Here is a 19394-nt window from a genome sequence, read left to right as displayed (position 1 = left end):
TGTTCTTTTAGCATCGGGCTTTACTTTCACCACCAGACACATCCACAACTGGGTGTTCTTTCCACTTTGGCTTAGCCTTTTCATTCCTTCTGTAGCTAGTTCTTCACTCTTCTCCAGTAGCACATTCTTCTTCTTATTCTATTATAGTGGGAATTTTCATACTTACTAGGAGTTTTAATTTTACCCAAGAGAAAGGAAAACATGCTCACACAAGGACCTTTACTCAAATATTCTACTCATGTACTCCTAATAGCCAAACCTAGAAACAGCCCAACTATTCAACAACTGGTATACAGATGAAACAAAAACAAGCTTATACTCATACAAAAAGTACTACACAGTCACGTAAAAAGGAACTACTAATGCATGTAACAGCAAGGATGCATCTCAGCTGTGCCAATGAGACATGTCAGACACAGTAAGCTATATTATATGATTTCATGTCAATGGATTCCTGGAAAAGGCACAAGTATAGGCACAGAAATATATCTGTGGTTGCCAGTGTATAGGAGTGGAGGAAGGAGTCTGATGGCAAAGAGCCCAAGGGAGCATTTTCGAACCCAAGTGTCCCGCCCCATCCCCACTCTGCAGGTGTAGGAAAACCTGTCCTCCCCTAGTTGACCGTCACGAACACGAACCCCAAATAGCCTCCACAACTCCTCCCCCCTCGCTCCCCACCCACACATCATACAGGGTTGCTCTGGTGTTCCTCTGGTCCGCCTCGGTTTCAAGGCTCCCTGCCAGCATTCAGTAGGTGCCCTAGATATCTCACATTCTTGATAGTATCATTTGAAGGATGCAAGTTTTAATTTTGATGATTCCAAATTGCCTATTTTTGTTTCCTTTGGTGCTTGTGCTTTTTGTATCATATCTAGGAAATCATTGCCTAATCCAAGAGTCACATTTACATCTCTGTTTTCTTCTGAGTACTTTATAGTTTTAGCTCTTATATTTGGGTGTTTTATCAATTTTCAGTTAATTGTTATATACAGTGTGAGGTATAGGTTGAAATTGATTCTTTTGCATGTGAACATCCAGTTATTCCAAGACGATTTCTTCAAACATTTTTCTTTGCTAAGGAATGGCCTCTACACCCCTCACAATAATCAACTGACCATAGAAATATGGGCTTGTTTCTTGACTCTCCATTCCATGCCATTCTGTGTCTATATACAGTCCTTATGTCAGTACCATAATGTCTTGATTATTGTAGGTTTGAAGTGGGGTTTGAAATTGGGAAGTGTAACTACTTGTTCTTTCTCCACACTGTTTTGGCTATCCCAGGACCCTTTTAATTCTTACAATGCTAGGATCAGTTTGTTGATTTCCAGGGGAAAAGAGCAGTTTGAACTTTGATAGGCCTCTATTAGGGGAGTACTGCCATCTTAACACAATAGTGAGTCTTCCAATCCACAAATGTGATCTCCAAAGTCCGTAAAACTCTGAGCAAGTTCTGGGAGTTGGTGATGGACAGGGAAGACTGGCATGCGGCAGTCCATGGGATCCCAAAGAGTCAGACACGACTGAGCGACTGAACTGAAGTAAAATTTCCACTCATCTAGAGTGTCTTTCATTTCACTCAGCAATGTTTTGTAATTTGTATTGTACAAGTCCTGAACGTGTATAGAAATCTATTTGCTCTTTGTATATGACCTTGTATTCTGTAAACCTGTCGAGCCCCTATATTAGGTCTAACAGTTTCTGTGGGGAGAGGGTGGTTCTTCATAATTTTTTATACACTACATTATATCATGGATCGACAAGATGGTGGAGGAGTAGGTGGATGGGGAATACATCTCTCTCCAAGGATACATCAGGAATATACCTTCAGACACAGAAGTGCATGCAGAAGGCCAGCCGAGCATAGATAGCAGCACCTGACCAGTGGAAAAGAATATATAGACCCACACAAAACTCGGTAGGATGAGGCAACTAGGGAGAAAAAAGAGGAGTGTTAGTAGGGCTGGACCTGCCCTCGGTCAGTGGGGGAACTGAAGCAAGGGTCCAAAACCCTGATGGGGCAATTGTCTGAGTCAGAGGAGAAACATTTCAGGCTGAGAGTGAAACAGCTCATCCGTGGCAACCTAACTGGAGTGCGAATCTGACATCCTTGCCACAGCCATACATACCCTAGATGGTGCAGTGGCTGGGAGCTGGAATTTAGGGATTGTGGAACAATCCCAGGGCAAGGGCTGCTGTTGACTGCACAGAGACTGATGGAGGGGATGTAAGGGAGGAGACTGTGGTGGGAAATACCTGTGGAGGAAATTCGGGCAGCCATGGAAGTAAGGTGATACTGCTGAGTCATGTGTAGGGCGTGGAGCCATCACCATTGCCTCTCGAACATGCCAGCACTGGCAGCTGAACAATAGAGAGGCTGGCCCATCAAATGCCTGACGCACTGAACTACAGAGTTGGACTACACCCAGGGTGCTTCTGTAAGTGACTGATGCACCAAACTACAGAGTAGGACCACACCCAGGGTGCTTCTTTAAGTGACTGATGCACCAAACTACAGAGTAGGACCACACCCAGGGTGCTTCTTTAAGTGACTGATGCACCAAACTACAGAGTAGGACCACACCCAAGGTGTCCCTTTAAGTGCCTGATGCTCGAACAACAGAGAAGGATCCCAGGTAAGGAAGCACTATAAGTGCCTGAATGGGCGGAGCTATGGAGAAAAACTGGCCAAAGAGGCCTTCTGATCGCCAGCTACAAGAGCCTCGAAAAAAGACTCTGATAGGGCCATAACTCCTGTGGCGGAGGCAGTCCATGTCCCTGCACACTTGGCACCGCCAGGGTCCCTGCACGCCGAGCTGCTGTGCAACGTTCACGCTCAACTCGCACTGGGGCAGAGCTGCCACAAAAAAAGTCTTATGTCTATGCATGCAGGGTCACGTTGGTAGTGTCCGACTTTTTCTGACCCTGTGGATTGTGGCTTGCCAGGCTTCTCTGTCAGGGAGAGGGGTTCTCCAGGCAAGAATACTGGGGTGTATTGGCCAATACTGGTTGCCATACCCTTCTAGAGCACTATACTTCCTGCTGCCCTAGCCGCCAACTCCCCTGAGTACCTGATGTTGCCAAAACCCCTGTGACTCAAGCAGCTGCACCACCTCCACACCTGGCCCTTGCAGGGGCAAACCCAAGTCCTCCAACGCAGCCTCAGGAGCAAACCCCAGTGGACCGCCCATATCCAGAGGTAAAAATAAAACCACAATTGAAACCCAAGGGCAGTGTGACTAAGGAAGAAGACTCAAAACCCTCCCACCAGCTGCACAAGCTGCAGATTTAATCCACACAATCAACTAGACAGACTCTGTGTCTGTGGGAATATATAAAAGGTCATTGAGAGCTCCCACAAAAGATTACATCATCTGCAAATAGAACAGTTTTACTTCTTTGCCAATGTAGATTCATTTTATTCCTTTCCCTTGCTTTATTACCCTCTCCAGAACCATGTGGAATAGAAGTGGTAAGAGATGTTATCCTTCTATAGTTCTTGATTTTCAGGTGAAGAACTTCTGCCTTTTATCACTAAGTATGATGATAGCGATGGGTTTTTCATAGATGTTTTATATCACATTCAAAATATTGCCTTCTGCTTCTAGTTTGAGTCTTTGTATTTTGAACGGATGCTGAATTTTGTCAAATGCTTTCTTAGGTCGCTACTGAGATGATAATGTGGTTTTTTTTCCCTTTATTCTACTGAGGTGGTATAATAAGTTAATGGATTGTTAACAGTAAATGAACAAGGACGAGGATTTTGTAAGGATATTTTTAAATTTTTTTTTTAAGATTTTCACTTTCATTGATGCTGCTAAAATGCTGTCCGTCAGTAAAGCTGATGTCCATCAGTAAAGCAGGAGAAGGAAAGCTTGTTTACTACCACATCACATCATTCTTGGAGCAGACACTCTGCTGCAGTGAACAGGATGCTTAGACCTTTGCTCATCATGGAGTTCACCAGTTGTGTAGGAGGGAGGCTGAGCATGGTTAGAAATGCAAATAGTCCGATCCCACCCAGGACCAACAAGACTGAGTGAAAAATGGCTCCCCATGGAACCACAGGAAGTAGAAGGTACTACAGGGGAGAGGGTTCCATTTGGTAACAATGCAAGTACTGTGCATGGATGGACAAACCGTCCACCACTGCCCAGAGTGACCAACCACAGCCTTTGACACAGATGGGGAAGATGCCACCCTGGCGACCCAGGCCTCAAACCTGGACCGAGGGCAGTCCCCTTTCTCAGATGTCCAGGAGGACACTCCAGGCCCATTTTGGTCATGCCAACACCGTGCAGATTTGAATACACAAGCAGCAGTGATTGGTTGTGGGGATTCAGAGGCAAGGAATCCCAGACCACTCTGGGGAGCCCACGTGGAAAACACAGGCTCAGGCTCTCACGGGGAACAGGGACAGAGACCCCATATCAGGCCAGGGCTCACACAGTCAGGTGCTGAGGTTGATGGGCAAGAGTTCACAGTGAGGGTCTTGGGCCTGAGCACTGGAAGACCAGTGGAACTGTCTCCAGGAGTGTTCACTGCCCAGTAAACAGGCTGGAGACAGTCAGTGGCTGCATAACTGAGGTCACTCTAGGAGTCAGCTGGCATCTGTGGGCGCATCTCTGAGTCTTAGATAATCAGTCATCTGAGTTGCAGTGTCCTAAGCACTTCTAAGGTGTCATCTCACTTGAAGAAAACCCTGTCACCCCTGCAGGAACTTGAGTCCTGCTCTTTCTCTCTGAGACCCCCTCCCTTTCGCCCCAGCCCTGAGGGAAGTGCCTTGGACGCCTGGTCTAGGTCTGGATTTTCTCTGGAACCTAGAGAGATTTTCAGTTCAGCCCTCACCAGGACATTAAGACAGACACCTGTGTGTGGGCAGGAGAGAGGTGTCCTGCAGAATGCAGGGAGCAGGCAACGTCCTCAGGGGATCGTCTGAGGCAGTGAGGGTGCTGGGTGAGAGGCCACAAATGGGGTGAGGATGTAACAGAGGCCCTGTGAGCAGGGCTAGAGAGGGGCTAAAGAGGCGCCTGGAGTGGGAGGGAGGCCTGGTGGAAGGTGAGGGCAGAGGGTGGGGATTTGGGATAAAGAGGATTTGTGGCAGCTGTCACCAGGAGAGGGACTCTGGAAAATGACAGATGACTAGAGGGATGTAAGGGAGCTGTCATAGGCACAGTGAGGGGAAGACCTTTCCTATCTCTAGAATTCAGTTACCCAGCATGTGTGCTGAGACATGACAGACAGGACAAGGTCCCTCGGACTCGTTCTGTGGATCTGGGATTCACTCTGAACCTCCCGTGGGGCAGGATACAAAGTCGACACAACCAGAGGTGACCATGGTGGGTTAAGTCCATTCTGAGGATCCAGACATGGGAAATCAATTTCAGAACTCCTCAGCTCTCAGGCAATCCCCACCCCTGGGATGAATCTGCCTTCCTCAGGATGACACGCTGGTGAATGCAGACTGCAGGGACTGCAGGACTGGAGGCCTCTCTCCCTTGGGGTTGACTGAACAGAGACTCAGTGCAAATGCCAACACAGCAGCCCAGAGGGAAAGATGTGGGGCTCTGTGTCCCAGGGTGCAGGCTGTAGGCTCTGGGGGAGAGGGGTGAAGCCTCTGAGCTAAAGGAGAGCTGTTAGCTAGAGTAGAGTGTACTTAAAGAAAAGCATATAACAGGAGAGTTGTGAGTTTAAGTTGGATTTGGAGTCTTCTGGGAACTACAACCCAGGACACAGCTCCTCCTTTACTTCTGAGGAAACTGCTTGGAGGAGGTAGCAGAGGCGTCAATATGATTGTTGCCTAGGAAGTACATGCAGTCAAGCCTGCGTATCAGTAAAAGATTGCTGTGAAACACAGAGATCAGATGTCACAAGTTCATTATTTTCATGCTTTTCCATGTGTGGAAGATGCAAGAATCTAGGGTCACTGAACATTTTCCTGAGGTATCGGTAAATAAAAAAGGCCAACTTGTCCAAAGCACAGTGTGCCTCATACTGTTTTTCACCCTAAATTCCTTCAGAATGCACGTTAGGTCAGTAATCACAGTGGTTACAACTTAACACTTGTAGTACTGGCTGACAGTAATGCTGTTTGTCTTAAGGATCTGAATTTACCTGAGGCCAGATGTTCAAGGTGGATTTAGAAAAGGCAGAGGAACCAGAGATCAAATGTCCAACATTGTTTGGTTCATACAAAAAGCAAAAGAGTTCCAGAAAAACATTTCCTTCTGCTTTAACGACTATGCCAAAGCCTTTGACTGTGTGGACCACAACAAACTCTGGAAAATTCTGAAAGAGATGGGAATACCAGATCACCTGACGTGCCTCTTGAGAAATGGGTATGCACGTCAGCAAGCAACAGCCAGAACTGGACATGGAACAACAGACAGGTTCCAAATATGAAAAGACGTAACTCAAGGCTGTATATTGTCACCTTGCTTATTTAACTTAGATGCAGAGTACATCATGAGAAACAGTGGGCTAGATGAAGCACAACCTGGAATCAAGATTGCCAGGAGAAATATCAGTAACCTCAGATATACAGATGATACCACCCTTATGGGAGAAAGCAAAGAAGAACTAAAGGGTCCTTTGAAGAAAGTGAAAGAGGAGAGTGAAAAAGTTGGCTTAAAACTCAACATCCAGAAAACTAAGATCTTGGTATCTGGTCCCATCACTTCATGGCAAATAGATGGGGAAACAGTGACAGACTTTATTTTTGGGGACTCCAAAATCAATGCACATGGTGACTGTAGCCATCAAATGAAAGGACACTTGCTCCTTGGATGAAAAATTAGGACCAAGCTAGACAGCATATTAAAAAGCAGAGACATTACTATGCCAAGAAAGGTCCATCTAGTCAAGGCAATGGTTTTCCCAGTAGTCATGTATGCATGTGAGAGGTGGACTGTAAAGAAAGCTGAGTGCCGAAGAATTGATGCTTTCAAACTGTGGTGTTGGAGAAGACTCTTGAGAGTCCCTTAGACTGCAAGGAGATTCAACGAGTCTATCCTAAAGGAAATCAGTCCTGAATATTCATTGGAAGGACTGATGGTGAAACTGAAACTCCAATACTTTGGCCACCTGATGCGAAGAACTGACTCATTTGAAAAGACCCTGATGCTGGGAAAGATTGAAAGCAGGAGGAGAAGGGCACAACAGAGGATGAGATGGTTGGATGGCATCACCAACTCAATGGGCATGAGTTTGCGTAAACTCTGGGAGTTGGCGATGGACAGGGAGGCCTGGAATACTGCAGTCCACGGGCTCTCAGAGAGTTGGACACGACTAAATGACTGAACTGAACTGAGACTTGGAATTATCTAAGATGGTTAGGGTCTCTGTCCTCAGGTGTGACGTATTTGAGCTGTTTTGGGTTGCTTTCCAGGATGAGTGCTGTCTGAACTGTTTGTGGATCTCTGTCCCAGGCGTGAAGTCTCTGAACTATTTGGGAGGGTTTTGTCCAGAGGGTTGGGTCTCTGAGCGGTTCATAGATCTGCATATGAGAGTAGTCTTAAGAGGAAGGCTGGATGGACTCCACTCTCATGGGTCTTAGAAGTAGACCTGTGATATCACATTTGCTATGATTTCTACCATGCCTCCCTACAGAGAAAAAATCTTGTGGCCCTATCCTCAGGGAGGGCAAGTCATGTGCAGTACACAGGAGCCCACAGTAATAATACTGAGGAGAACAATACTTCCTGACAAGACTACCACCCTTGATAGGGGCCCTGTGAAAAAACTGTGTACATGCACTCACTCAGACAATCTGCCCAACTCATCACAAAGAGGCCCCCATTTGCAGATGGGAGCCCAAGGCCCAGTGCAGATGGAAGGTCTCGGCTCATGAGGACAGGATGAGCTGTATGCAGGCTTGGGCTCCTTGGAGGAGGCAGGGAAGACTCAGCAGAACCCTGGCCATGTAGTGGGGGAGGGGGGCATTGGCACAGGGCTACAAGGACCATATGATTGTCTCAATGTCAGGATACATCTCGGTGTGTCCCCATCATACACCCAGCTGCTCACCTGATGTATTGAATGTAATCTGCACATTCCCTGGGGACGTGGTGGTGGAAAATGCAGAGGTGAGCCTCCAAGCAGGTGGGGATAAACCTCACATTCACCAAGTTGCATGAGGCTCGACCACAAATGCAGCGATCCCTGCCTCTCTTTCCCCCACTAAAGCATTCCTTGGCACTGAGGTCAGCAGGAGGGCAGTCAGGGCTGGACAGCTTGTGAGGGACCCTGTGTACAGCATGAGCCTCCCCATGACTGGATCATCTCCATGTCTTGATCAGGGCAGAGGACTCTGATGTGTGCCAAGGGAGCATGATTTAGACTCAGGCCTCGGTTAACTGAGTCATTTCCTAGAGACAGTCCCTGGTGGGGGGCGGGGCGGGGAGGGGGAGCAGCTGCTTTTCTCCTGTAGAGATAGGTACCTCATCCAGTAGCAGGGCTCGGGGCCCATAGGTGGGTGCTAATTGGGGATCCTTTGCTGCCAGAGATAGTCTCTCTGTCCCTGTCCAATGTTCTATCTTTGTCTTTCTCCCTGCCATCTCTGTGCCTGCTACATCCTCCCTCTTTGCCTTTACGAGACTCACTGTGACTTCACTCATACCGTGAGGGTCCTTTCTCTGTCCTGAGGGTAACATCAATCAACATGGATATCCACTGGGAGCAGTAGAAGTGATTCCCCTTGAGTGTAGGGGATTCCAGGAAAGGCATGTTCAACTGCAGAGGGTCTGTGGATTTCCCTAAACGAATCTAGGGCTCCTCAACAATCATTGTGTGATCTGGGCATCTGAAAGAACACTGGGGGCTTCTCTGGTAAGAACCCTCCTGTGGCTCAAGTCAAAGTCACCTCTATGGCCAGAGGCCCTAGGGGACCCGCCCCTCATCACCGCTCTCATCGGATCTCCTGGCTCTCCCTCCATCATGCTGTGACAGTCACATAGCCCTCAACATTCTTTTCACACACACTACACTGACTTCCACTCCCCAGTTTTTACACTGGCCTCAACTCTGTCTGAGACACTTTTCGCCCTGACAGGCATCTCCTCTAGGCTTTTGCTCAAATGTCACAATCTTAGAAGGAACTTCCCTGGCCACTCTTTCTAGATATCATCCCCTCTCTCTATTTCACTATCCCGGTTTAATTTTAATCATAGCAATTATGAACACCCGATAAATTACTTATCTTTTGGGGCTGTATGACCCCAACACAATGAAAGTTCTATGAAACCAAGGTTGATTTTCTCTTTCCTAACACACAGAGTTCTGCTTCAGAGAAACTGTGGAGAGGATGATTGAATGTAGGCATGAACAAGCAAATTAAACTTGTTGACAGAGGCATAGCTAGACAGGCTGAGGATTCTGCTAGTGAACATATTCAGGCATGACAAGATAGTGACAAACCCATGGTCTTTATCTCACCTATGCACTATCCTTGGCTCCCCTCGGAGTTGACCCCTTTCCCAACAGAATGGAATATCCTGTTGTCCTTCTCACGTATTACTCGCAGTCAACGACAGAGCTCTTCCCCACTCCAGACCTTCAGATCCCAGTCCAAAGCTTTCTCTCCCCTGCCCGCTGGGGGACTGTGGCTGGCTTTCCCCATTGAGACCTATTCTGTATTAAACAGGAAAGCAGAAACAAGCACAATGCCCAGCACACAGAAAATGCTTTCCATGCTTCCTGTTATGACAGTGGCCACTACAGAGAAGTAATCTTCAGTTTATGGAGACATTTTTCTGAGTCCAAGATTGCAGCAATCGGTGGGGTTTTCATCCTAACTTTGCCTTTCCACCCTTGGAGGATCATCCACCCTCTAACGGTCCACCGGCATCTACATCGGCTGTTCCCCAGTCTCACCACCAAGGGGCGCGCCAGATGAAACAGTTCGGTCCAGGGATGTGGCGCTGAGGGGTAGCGGTAGGACCACCCACTCTGGAAGGTACCATTCGAGAGGGCCTATGACAACACAGAGAGTACCTTTACCCCGCGTCGGCATCGACCAGAGTTCCTAGCGGAGGCACCCATGGCACCACTGCCTCCGTCCCCATTCGCTCCATTCCGGCTTCCCGCTGCATCTGAGTCCGAGTGGACACCGTTATTAAGCGGCAGCCGTCCTCGTCTCTTTTCCAATTCCACCCCTTCGTTTCTACATGGTTACATCCAAGGGGGGACGGCTACGAAGCGAGATGCGCTGCCAGTTTGGGGTCTGGCGTCAGGAAGCGTTCTGCGCATTGATTGGTCACCGCGAGGTCGCCGGAATGAGCTCTTCCGGGGCGCGGATAGGCGCCGGAAGTCCCGCGAGTCCCGCCCTGCTCCGTCTCCGGCCCAGTTCCAGTTGGCTGGCTGGCTGTTACAGGACTGGGATGGCAGAGCTGGACCTGAGGACGAGAGGCATGTTGCCGTTCGCGGCTTTTTAGAGCATACAGTTTTTCTCCGAGTTTTCTTGCTTTTCCCGAAGGGGTCGAATAGCTGCCCTGGTTAGTGGCGAGGTTTGGCGCAGTCGCTGGCTGTGCATGGTGACGGCGTTTCGGTCTTGTTTTGCTCTCGCTCAGTCTGGAGCATGTGACAGCCCTCGGTCATTCGCAGAAATGCATGCAATTCATGTCCAGGGTGAGGTCTCTGAGTTAGCTGTCTCTCCCTGGAGACTAACCTGTGCCAGGGAGCCTGGGCTCATGTATCGCTTCGTGTGTCAACACAGGTGCTGTTTGGGTACATTTGATCTCCTTGAGCCTTTGGGCAGAGTCGTGAGTGATGGGATATTTGATCTGAGTGGATTTTGTGAGCCATAGTACAAAGCCCGTAGGATGTGTGTGCCTGTATTCCGGGGTGTGCATTTTTGGAGCTTTCTGGCCTTTCAGTCCCTGGGTGTGAGATCCCTTTGTAGGCGTGTGCACCTGAGATTGTGAGACCTCTGAGTTTTTGATTCTGGTCCCAAGTTGTGATGTCTCTGAGCTGCTTTAAGGATGGGTTTGTCTAAAGGTGTGAAGTCTCAGCTGCTTGGGGATCTGTGCACAGGGTGCAGGTTTTCCATTTGTCTGGGCACTTTATCTGAAGGTTACATGATGTTCTTGAGTTATTAAAAGTTCTCTTTCCGTTTAGGGTTTTTGTATTAGGTTGTTAAGTGTCTGAGTGGTTTGGGAGTCAGTCTCCATGGTGTGAAGTATCTGTGCAGTTCTCATTTGTTTCTGTCTTGAAGACTTTGGTCTGTTTGGAGGGTCTTTATCACACCATTTATGGTGATGGTCTCAGTTGTGTTTGAGGGTCTGAGACGAGTTGTGTGCTCTCTGTGCAGAGATTCAGTGAGCTCTTTTTGGTGTCTCTGGGTATCTATCTGAGCTGTCTGGAGTCTCTGTGTCAGAAATAAAACCTCTTATGTTCTTGGCTGTGAGGTCTCTGTCCGGGAACTGAGGGTTTGGAAGCTGGCAGATATGATTCTGAGGCCTGGAATCTGACATGCTGACTGTGTGTTGTTGAGTGTATCAGTTGTCTCCTGGAATCTCAGTTTGTTCATAATTAATACAGTGGAGCCAGTGCGTGTCTTGGAGGGTACCTGTGCATGTAAGCAATGTGTGTAACGGGCCTGGCTCCAGAGTGTCCTTCAGCAAATGTTTTCTGAGTACCTGCCATAGACCTGAGCAGGGTTGGAGGAGTTTGGGACAGGACAAATCCAACCAAGTCTGTCATTTCATAGACTTGGTGGTCAGTAAATAATCAAGGATGGCAGGCACTATGAAGAAAGATAATGCTAGATCAGGGGAAAGGGTATATGTAGGTATGATGTTATTATATTCTTCAAGGTAAGGAGGGAAAGTCTCCCTGAAAGATGGCAAGTAAGCAGAGATCTGGAGGAAGTGAGGGAGCAGGCCATGGGGATATCTAAGGGAAGAGCATTCCAGGCAGAAGGAACAACAAATGCAACTGTCCTGGCATGGAAATCTACTTGGCGAGCTCCTGAATGTCAAGGAGTCCTGTGATGCACAGGATTTGGCATGTAGCACTCATTGAAAGGGGTCTGGTTGCTGCTGTCTCTGTTTCTCTCACAATTTGTGATCATCCGCATTTCACAGATGAAGGACTGAGGGCTCCAACGTGTGCCCTACACCTTCTCTCCTACCTATCCCTGAAATTAGGAGTGAGACCTTCTGGTCCATCATGAGAGAGAGAGAGAATTTGAGTGTCCCAGCTGCAGGGATGTCACACTGAATATCAGCCAAGCAGCAGAGATCGGTTATAATGTGGGAATCATGCCTCGTAACATTCGTACTCTTGATGGAGGGCGGGACTTAAGAAGGAAAAGGGAACTGGGGCAAAGGACAGAGGCAGGAAGGGAAGTTGGAGGACACTGAGAAAGAAAGAAAGCAAGAACGACTGACTTCATCACATTGCTTGAGTTTGCCTCAGTTCATGTTGATTGGCTGACTGTATTATGACATAGTCACCTTTTCCTGTCCCTACCCTTTCTTTCCCTTCCCTTTTTTGTGCCTGAGCAAGTCAGTCCTAAAGCCGTTAGGTGTTGGCCAGGCAAGGCATGTGTATGTGTAAAGGGGCATCCCTGCCTGGAGAGTCAGAGCCCAAGGTGGAAAGAAGGATATCCCTGGGGATTGAGTGTGAAGGAGGCTAACTGCTTCATGGATTCAAGGTTGAGTGAGGTGTGGAAGTCAAGGGCAAGGGATGGTTCTGCATAGATTGTGAGGAGGACCCTTTCGTGGAGGATGGATCACTTATATGCATTGGGTTCCTCACCTCAGCAAATACATAAGAATGCTGAGAGCCACGTCTGTCATTTTTGGAAAAGGGAATTTCCACTATGGAAAGGAAGTAAACTAGAACAAATCTGAGGAATTCTACTGGGATTAAAGGTCTCCATGCAAACTTCTTGTATTCGATAGGTGTGCATATGTGGCTAGACTGATATGTAACTATAGATGTGTGTCTATGTGTATGTGTGTGTGATTGTGTACACACATATATTCCCAAGTTACTGGAAACAGCAACATTCCAACGGCAATAATTACACCAGTCCCCAGATCCTAGCTTCTGAACACCTTTCTCCACTAAATGATGGGTTCCCAGGCTGAGGAAGGAAAGGATAAATGAGCCTGGGTCACCTTGTCATGTCAGTAACAAGGGAAAGTTCAAGAATGATGGGGACATATCAGAGGGACACAGAATATAGCTTGTGGGCTCTCCCACCGGACACACTAAGGACTCTTATTTTGTCCACCTCTTTTGAGGTATTATTGACATATAACCTGTAAGTTTAAGATGCCAATGTGATGATTTGATACACACATATTTGGCAAAACGATTACCACAGCAGGGTTGGCACTCTGTGCCCTCACATAATCCTTTTTAAAAACTGTTGAGGAAATAACATCTCAGATCTACCCTCTTAGCTTTCACTGTATTCTACAGTTTTGTTAATTATACTCACCATGCTATACATTGGATCCACACAAATTATTCATCTCATACCTGGAAGTTTGTACCCAGTATTTAACATTTTGTGCAGGCCCTGGAAACCACCATTCTAGACTCTTGGAAATTTCTGTAAGTTTGACTTTTTTAGGTTCTGCATATAAGTGAGAACATACAATATATGTCTTTCTCTCTTTCACTTTTTTCACTTAGCATAAAGCCTTTGAATTCCATTCATGTTGTTGCAAAAGGCAGAATTTTCTTCCTTGTGACTGAATAATATTCCATTGTATATCTCACATTTTCTGTTTTCAAATTAACTTATTTTAATTGGAGGATAATTACTTTACAGTATTGTGATGTTTTTGTCATACATCAACATGAAGTGGCCGTAGGCATTCACGTGTCCCCCCATCCTGAACGCCCCTCCCACCTCCCTCCCCACTCTATCCCTCTGGGTTTGCCCAGAGTACCGGCTTTGAATGCCCTGCTTCATGATTGGAGCTTAACACTGTCTCCTTTGCTGCCCTGCATGTAGGGTCATTGGTACCATCTTTCTAAATTCCATATATAAGCGTTAATATAGAGTATTTCTCTTTCTCTTTCTGACTTACTTCACTCTGTATCATAGGCCCCAGGTTCATCCACCTCATTAGAACTGACTCCAGTGCATTCCTTTTTATACTTGAGTAATATTCCATTGTATATGTACCACAACGTCCTTCTCCGTTCGTGTGCCAGTGGGCATCTAGATTGCTTCCATGTCCTAGCTATTGTAAACAGTGCTGCGGTGAACATTGGGGTCCATGTGTCTGTTTCACTTCTGGTTTCCTCAGGGTTTATGCCCAGCAGTGGGATTGCTGGGTCACATGGCAGGTCTATTCCCAGTTTTTAAAGGAATCCCACAATGTTCTCTGTAGTGGCTATACCAGTTTGCATTCCCACCCACTGTGTAAGAGGGTTCCCCTTCCTGCACACCCTAACCAGCATTTGTTGTTTCTAGACTTTTTTGTTGTTGTTGTTTGTAGACTTTTTGATGGTGGCCATTCTGACTGCTGTCACCACGTTTTCTGTATCCATTCATCCCTTCATAGACACATAGTTGCTTACAACTTTTGGTTGAAGATGCAAAGTAAATTTCATGTTAATGTCACTCCTCCAATGTTGTATTTCAGAATCATTTGGCTATTCTAGTTCATTTGCCTTACCACAGAAATGTTATCCTCAATTAGTCTATATGTACGAAAAAGTCCTGCTGGAATTTCTGACTGGAATTGTGTGAAATTGATGGATGTGTGTGGGGACTACTGACATCCTAATTATATTGAATTTCTCAACCCATGAACACACCATGTGCCCCCATTTTGTTAGATCTTATTTAAGGAACCACATTGCATTACCTTTTCTGGCATTGTTTATCAAATCTAATTCTCATATATCAAGTTCTGAAGATCTGAATCTGATGAAGATATGAAAATATTAGTAGCCCGACATTCATCAGTAATGCTTTATTTTTTATGTAGTTTTAACATTGCCCGTTTATTGTGTTTCTTATTTTTTCTGCTAATGTTCATGATTGTTTATTCCAAGGGTGATGGTATGGGTATTTTCTGGGGTAAGTCGTGAGATGTTCAGCTGTGTTTTGGGATGGAGAGTCTGAGGACAGGGGCACAGGGGAGAGAGAGCAGAGTAGGGGTGGGGGAGGTGAACGCGTGGGGGCAGGGACGGGGGGCTGCTAGTACAAGCGGAAACAGAAGTGAAGAGACGCAGGAGGAAGAGCTCCCCTTCTGCACCGTGCGTAGCTCTCCGTACATATACGCATAATGAAGTCTTTGAGTACTCATAGCAACACTGTGAGGTAAGCATCTTTAATGCTGTCATCCCTTTTGTCAGCTGAGGAGCAGAGACACGTAGATGTTAGTGGGTGAATGCATCTGCACAAAGTCACCTAGCTGGCAAGAGCTGAGTCAGATTGGTGACCAGGCCAGAGAGAAACAGCCAGGTGTGGGATCTGACCCCCAATCTGGAATACAGTGCAGGGTCTGGTGTACTCTGGTTCAAAAGGCAGATCAACATGTCCATCCTCCTGAAACATTACTATGGATCTGTGTATTGATTGGACACAGTGTCTCCTAAGTGCGTGACAGACCATGGGGTGTCATGTCAACATGCACACATCACAGAGAAACATTCCTGGTCCATACTGAGGTCTAAACAGTGATTCCTCTGACCAACATTAGTGGAGCACTCTGATCATTATGGAAAGTAGCATAAGCATAGTATAATATAATGATACACAGACAGAGCAACAGATACAATATCATGAAGAGGTTACCTCACCCATCTCCTAATTTTCTTAAATGCAGAGAACAAAACCTGGAAGGCAATAGACCCCATACTAAGTTTTTTTCTCTGAAGTGTGACATTGTATATAATTTCCAAATAACATTTTATTAGTATTGTAATTTGTTGTACCTTCTTTGTTAAATAGGCAGTTTTTCTATTATAATTGAACAATGTACTTTCTGAAGACTCGTTCTCCTCAGGTATCTTGAGGTTTCAGCATAAAAAAGTTGTGTTTGTATCCCTGCCTGGTGAAAACCCAATCGGGGCACTGAAGTGAGAAGTAATATCGTTGGTACAGTAGGTGGGGGGCTGTGGGGAGTAGAGAGGTCCTGATGGAAGGCTAGCTAAGCCTGCAAGCATTGTGAAAAAGGTCACTGACTCCATAGGCCCAAACCAAAGAACAGGTCACAGGTCCCAAGGAAGACACTGGCGTTCTGTCCACGGAAATGTCTGTGTTAGGACTTTCAGACCTTTGCTCTTTTGGCTCCCATGATGCAGTGCAGTGGCTTGTGGTGCTTATAACACAGTCCTGCTTTGAGCCAGGCTGTGGATGGGAGTCAGAGCCTCCCCTGCAGCACCGCCCCCTTTGTGGGCGATCTGGAGCCCTTTTTGTGATGTCTGGGAGTCGACAGATTCTGAAGAGAAAGGAGAAAGAAGATACATGGCGCAGGGCTTACATGCAGCCACCCCGTGCATGTGGTGCTAGAGATGCAGGGGCAGCTTCTTAGAGGGACCAGGTGGGGATGAGCAGAGTTGGATTCGGTGACTCAGGAAGAAATGTGGGAGTGAATGTAAAGGGAGAAGACACACTGAGAGGGGTAAACAGCTCCAACTCCCAACTCTGTAGCAGGGGAGGTGCTCCATGACTGTTGTGAGAAGGCTGCCTGGTCTGAGCTCTGGGAGGGAGTGATGAGCATTCTAAGGACCCGCCATCAACCCTAAGCAGGGGGCGCTGAGTGTGTGAAGACATAACTCTCAGCCTTTACCACTAAGAGACACAGAAAGCTTCTTAGCCCTGCTGAGAGTTGGGCTGTTGGACCTTAGCGAAGCTCAAAGGGAAGGTGCAGGTTATGGTTGATCATTCGGTCAGTCGTGTCCGACTATTTACGACCCCATGGCCTGCAGCACGCCAGGCTCCTCTGTCCTACACTATCTCCCTGAGTTTGATCAAATTAATCTCCATGTGTTGGTGATGCTATCTAACCATCTCACCCTCTGTCGCCCCCTTCTCCTCCTGCCTTCGATCTTTTCCATCACTAGGGTGTTTTCCAATGAGTCAGCTATTCTCATCAGGTGGCCAAAGTATTGCAGCTTCAGCATCAGTGCTTCCAGTGAGTATTCAGAGTATTCAGTATTCATTTCCTTTAGGATTGGCTGGGTTGTTCTCCTTACTGCCCGAGGGATTCTAAAGCATCATCTCTCTAGCATCACAATTCGAAAGCATCACTCAGCCTTCCTAATGATTCAACTCACACATCTGTACACGGCTACTGGAAAAACCATGGTTTTGACTCTGCAGACTTTTGTCAGCAAAGTGATGTCTCTTCTTTTTAAAATGCGGTCTATGTTCATCATGGGTTTCCCCGGGGGCTCAGCGGTAGAGAATCTGTCTGCAATGAAGGGGAATTAGGACACCTGGGTGCAATCCCTGGGTCGGGAAGGTTCCCTGGAGGAGAGCATGGCAACCCACTCCAGTATTCTCGCCTGGAGAATTCCCTGGACAGAGGAGCCTGGCGGGCCTTGGTCCATGGTGTCGTAAAGAGTGTACTGAGAGACATCACCTCCCAAACAGAATCTCTGGCCAATGGGCTGTCTCTCTAGCTTTACTCATCTCAAGTAAAATCTGTTCCCTGGCCTCAGAAGCCACGTGAGATAACGAAGGAAACTTGAGACAGTGGTGCTTTAAGCAGCAACTTGGTGCGAGATCTTTATTCGTTTGGGCCAGGTGACTGCAGGGAATGAAATGGGGTAGGGTGATGAAGGAAATGAGATGATGAATTTATTGCCCTGGCCACCTCCCTGCCCCCAGGTAGCCGACTTCATTAGGGCTGGCTGGTGTCAACGGCGAGTTTATAGGCTCACTTTTAACAACATCCTGTGTGTGGTATGAAGAACTTCGTGGGCAAATCAGACAGCATGGCCAAATACTCATTTCTCAGAGCGGATGGAGGGAGACAAGAGGAAAGAATGATGAACCATGGGTTAGTTGTGGGTCAGTTTCTAAAATCTCAGTATTTCTTCACAAGGTGTGTGTGTGTGAATTCTTTTCTTTATCTGAGAATTGGCTTTCTACGTGAGGAAATTTCGTGAGAGACTCCTTGTGACATGTGACAAGAGGTTGGGAGTGAATTGGGTTAAGGTCATTTTCCAAGTGTTTCACACCAAGTCTTTGTTTAAGGGGATAGCAGTGGTCTTAAAGAACTGAACGAAGTGGTTAAAATACAGGTTTCAGTTCCTGAAATGTGAAGAGACTCTGGGATGTGTGTTCTTCCTAGCCTGTGGTCACAGGCACTCATAAACTCATAGGATTTGAACCGTGTCTTCCTAATGGCTTTTGCTTTCTGCCCTTGTATGTGGTGGAGGCCCCAGTTCCGGTGACTAAAGTTCCTAAGGAAGACTTATCTGAGAAAAGAGGCTCTCTAGAAAAGAGCAGTGCCTGGGAACGTGATCTAAAAATTTAATATAGCCTGTGGTGTAATTTTTCTTAGCTTCACCCAAGATATGATCATTCAAAGATCTAGAGAGATGCACCTGCTTCAGTATCTACCATTGGATTTTTCAAATGAACATACAGTAAGATTTGCCTGGTTTTCTTTCTTATTATTTATTTATTTATTGGTGGCTGCACTGAGTCTTGGTTGCTGCACGAGGCTTTCTCTAGTTGTGGAGAAGAAGGACTACTCTCTAGTGGCGGTGCATGCACTCCTCATTTCAGAGAGTTTTCTTGTTGCGGAGAATGGACTCTAGGCTCAAGGGCTTCAGTAGTCGAAGCAGGTGGGTTCAGTAGTGACACACAGTTTTGGTTGCCCTGCAGCATGTGGAACCTTCCTGGACTAGGGACTGAATGCCTTCCCTGTTGGCACTGGCATGTGGGTTCTGTTTTATTTTTTTAATCATTAATTTATTGTACTCGGAGGACAATTATTATACCGTATTGTCATGGTTTCTGCCATATATCAACATAAATCGGCCGCAGTTATACATGTATCCTCCCCTCCTGAACCCCCATCCCACCTCCCTCCCCACCCTATCCCTCTGGGTTGTCCCAGAGCACCAGCTTTGGTTGCCCTGCTTCATGCATTGAACTTGCAGTGGTCATCTGTTTTACATATGGGAATGTGTATGTTTCACTGCTATTCTCTCAAATCATCCCACCCTCGCCTTCTCTCGCCAAGTCGAAAAGTATGTTCTGTACGTCTCTGTCTCCTTTGCTTCCCTGCATGTAGAATCGTTGCTACCGTCTTTCTAAATTGCATAAATATGCATTAGTAGAAGTGTTGTCTTTCTCTTTCTGACTGACTTCTCTCTGTATAACAGGCTCCAGGTTCATCCACCTCATTAGCACTGATTCAAATGTCTTCCTTTTTATAGCTGAGTAATATTCCATTGTGTATATG

At 46.7% G+C, this 19394-nt stretch overlaps 1 long non-coding RNA gene across 1 annotated transcript; it reads left to right on the top strand.

Moving 5' to 3' along the window:
* Window positions 1-13768: 13768 nt before the first annotated feature.
* LOC122435017 lies at window positions 13769-19394 on the top strand. The gene is made up of 3 exons (XR_006267550.1): window positions 13769-15476; window positions 16839-16844; window positions 18089-19394. It is a non-coding gene; the product is annotated as an uncharacterized LOC122435017 (long non-coding RNA).

Source organism: Cervus canadensis, chromosome X, assembly GCF_019320065.1.
Source record: "Cervus canadensis isolate Bull #8, Minnesota chromosome X, ASM1932006v1, whole genome shotgun sequence".
Taxonomy (NCBI): domain Eukaryota; kingdom Metazoa; phylum Chordata; class Mammalia; order Artiodactyla; family Cervidae; genus Cervus; species Cervus canadensis.
The sequence above is the reverse complement of the archived record's forward strand: the minus strand, read 5'-3'. Positions and strand labels throughout refer to the sequence as shown.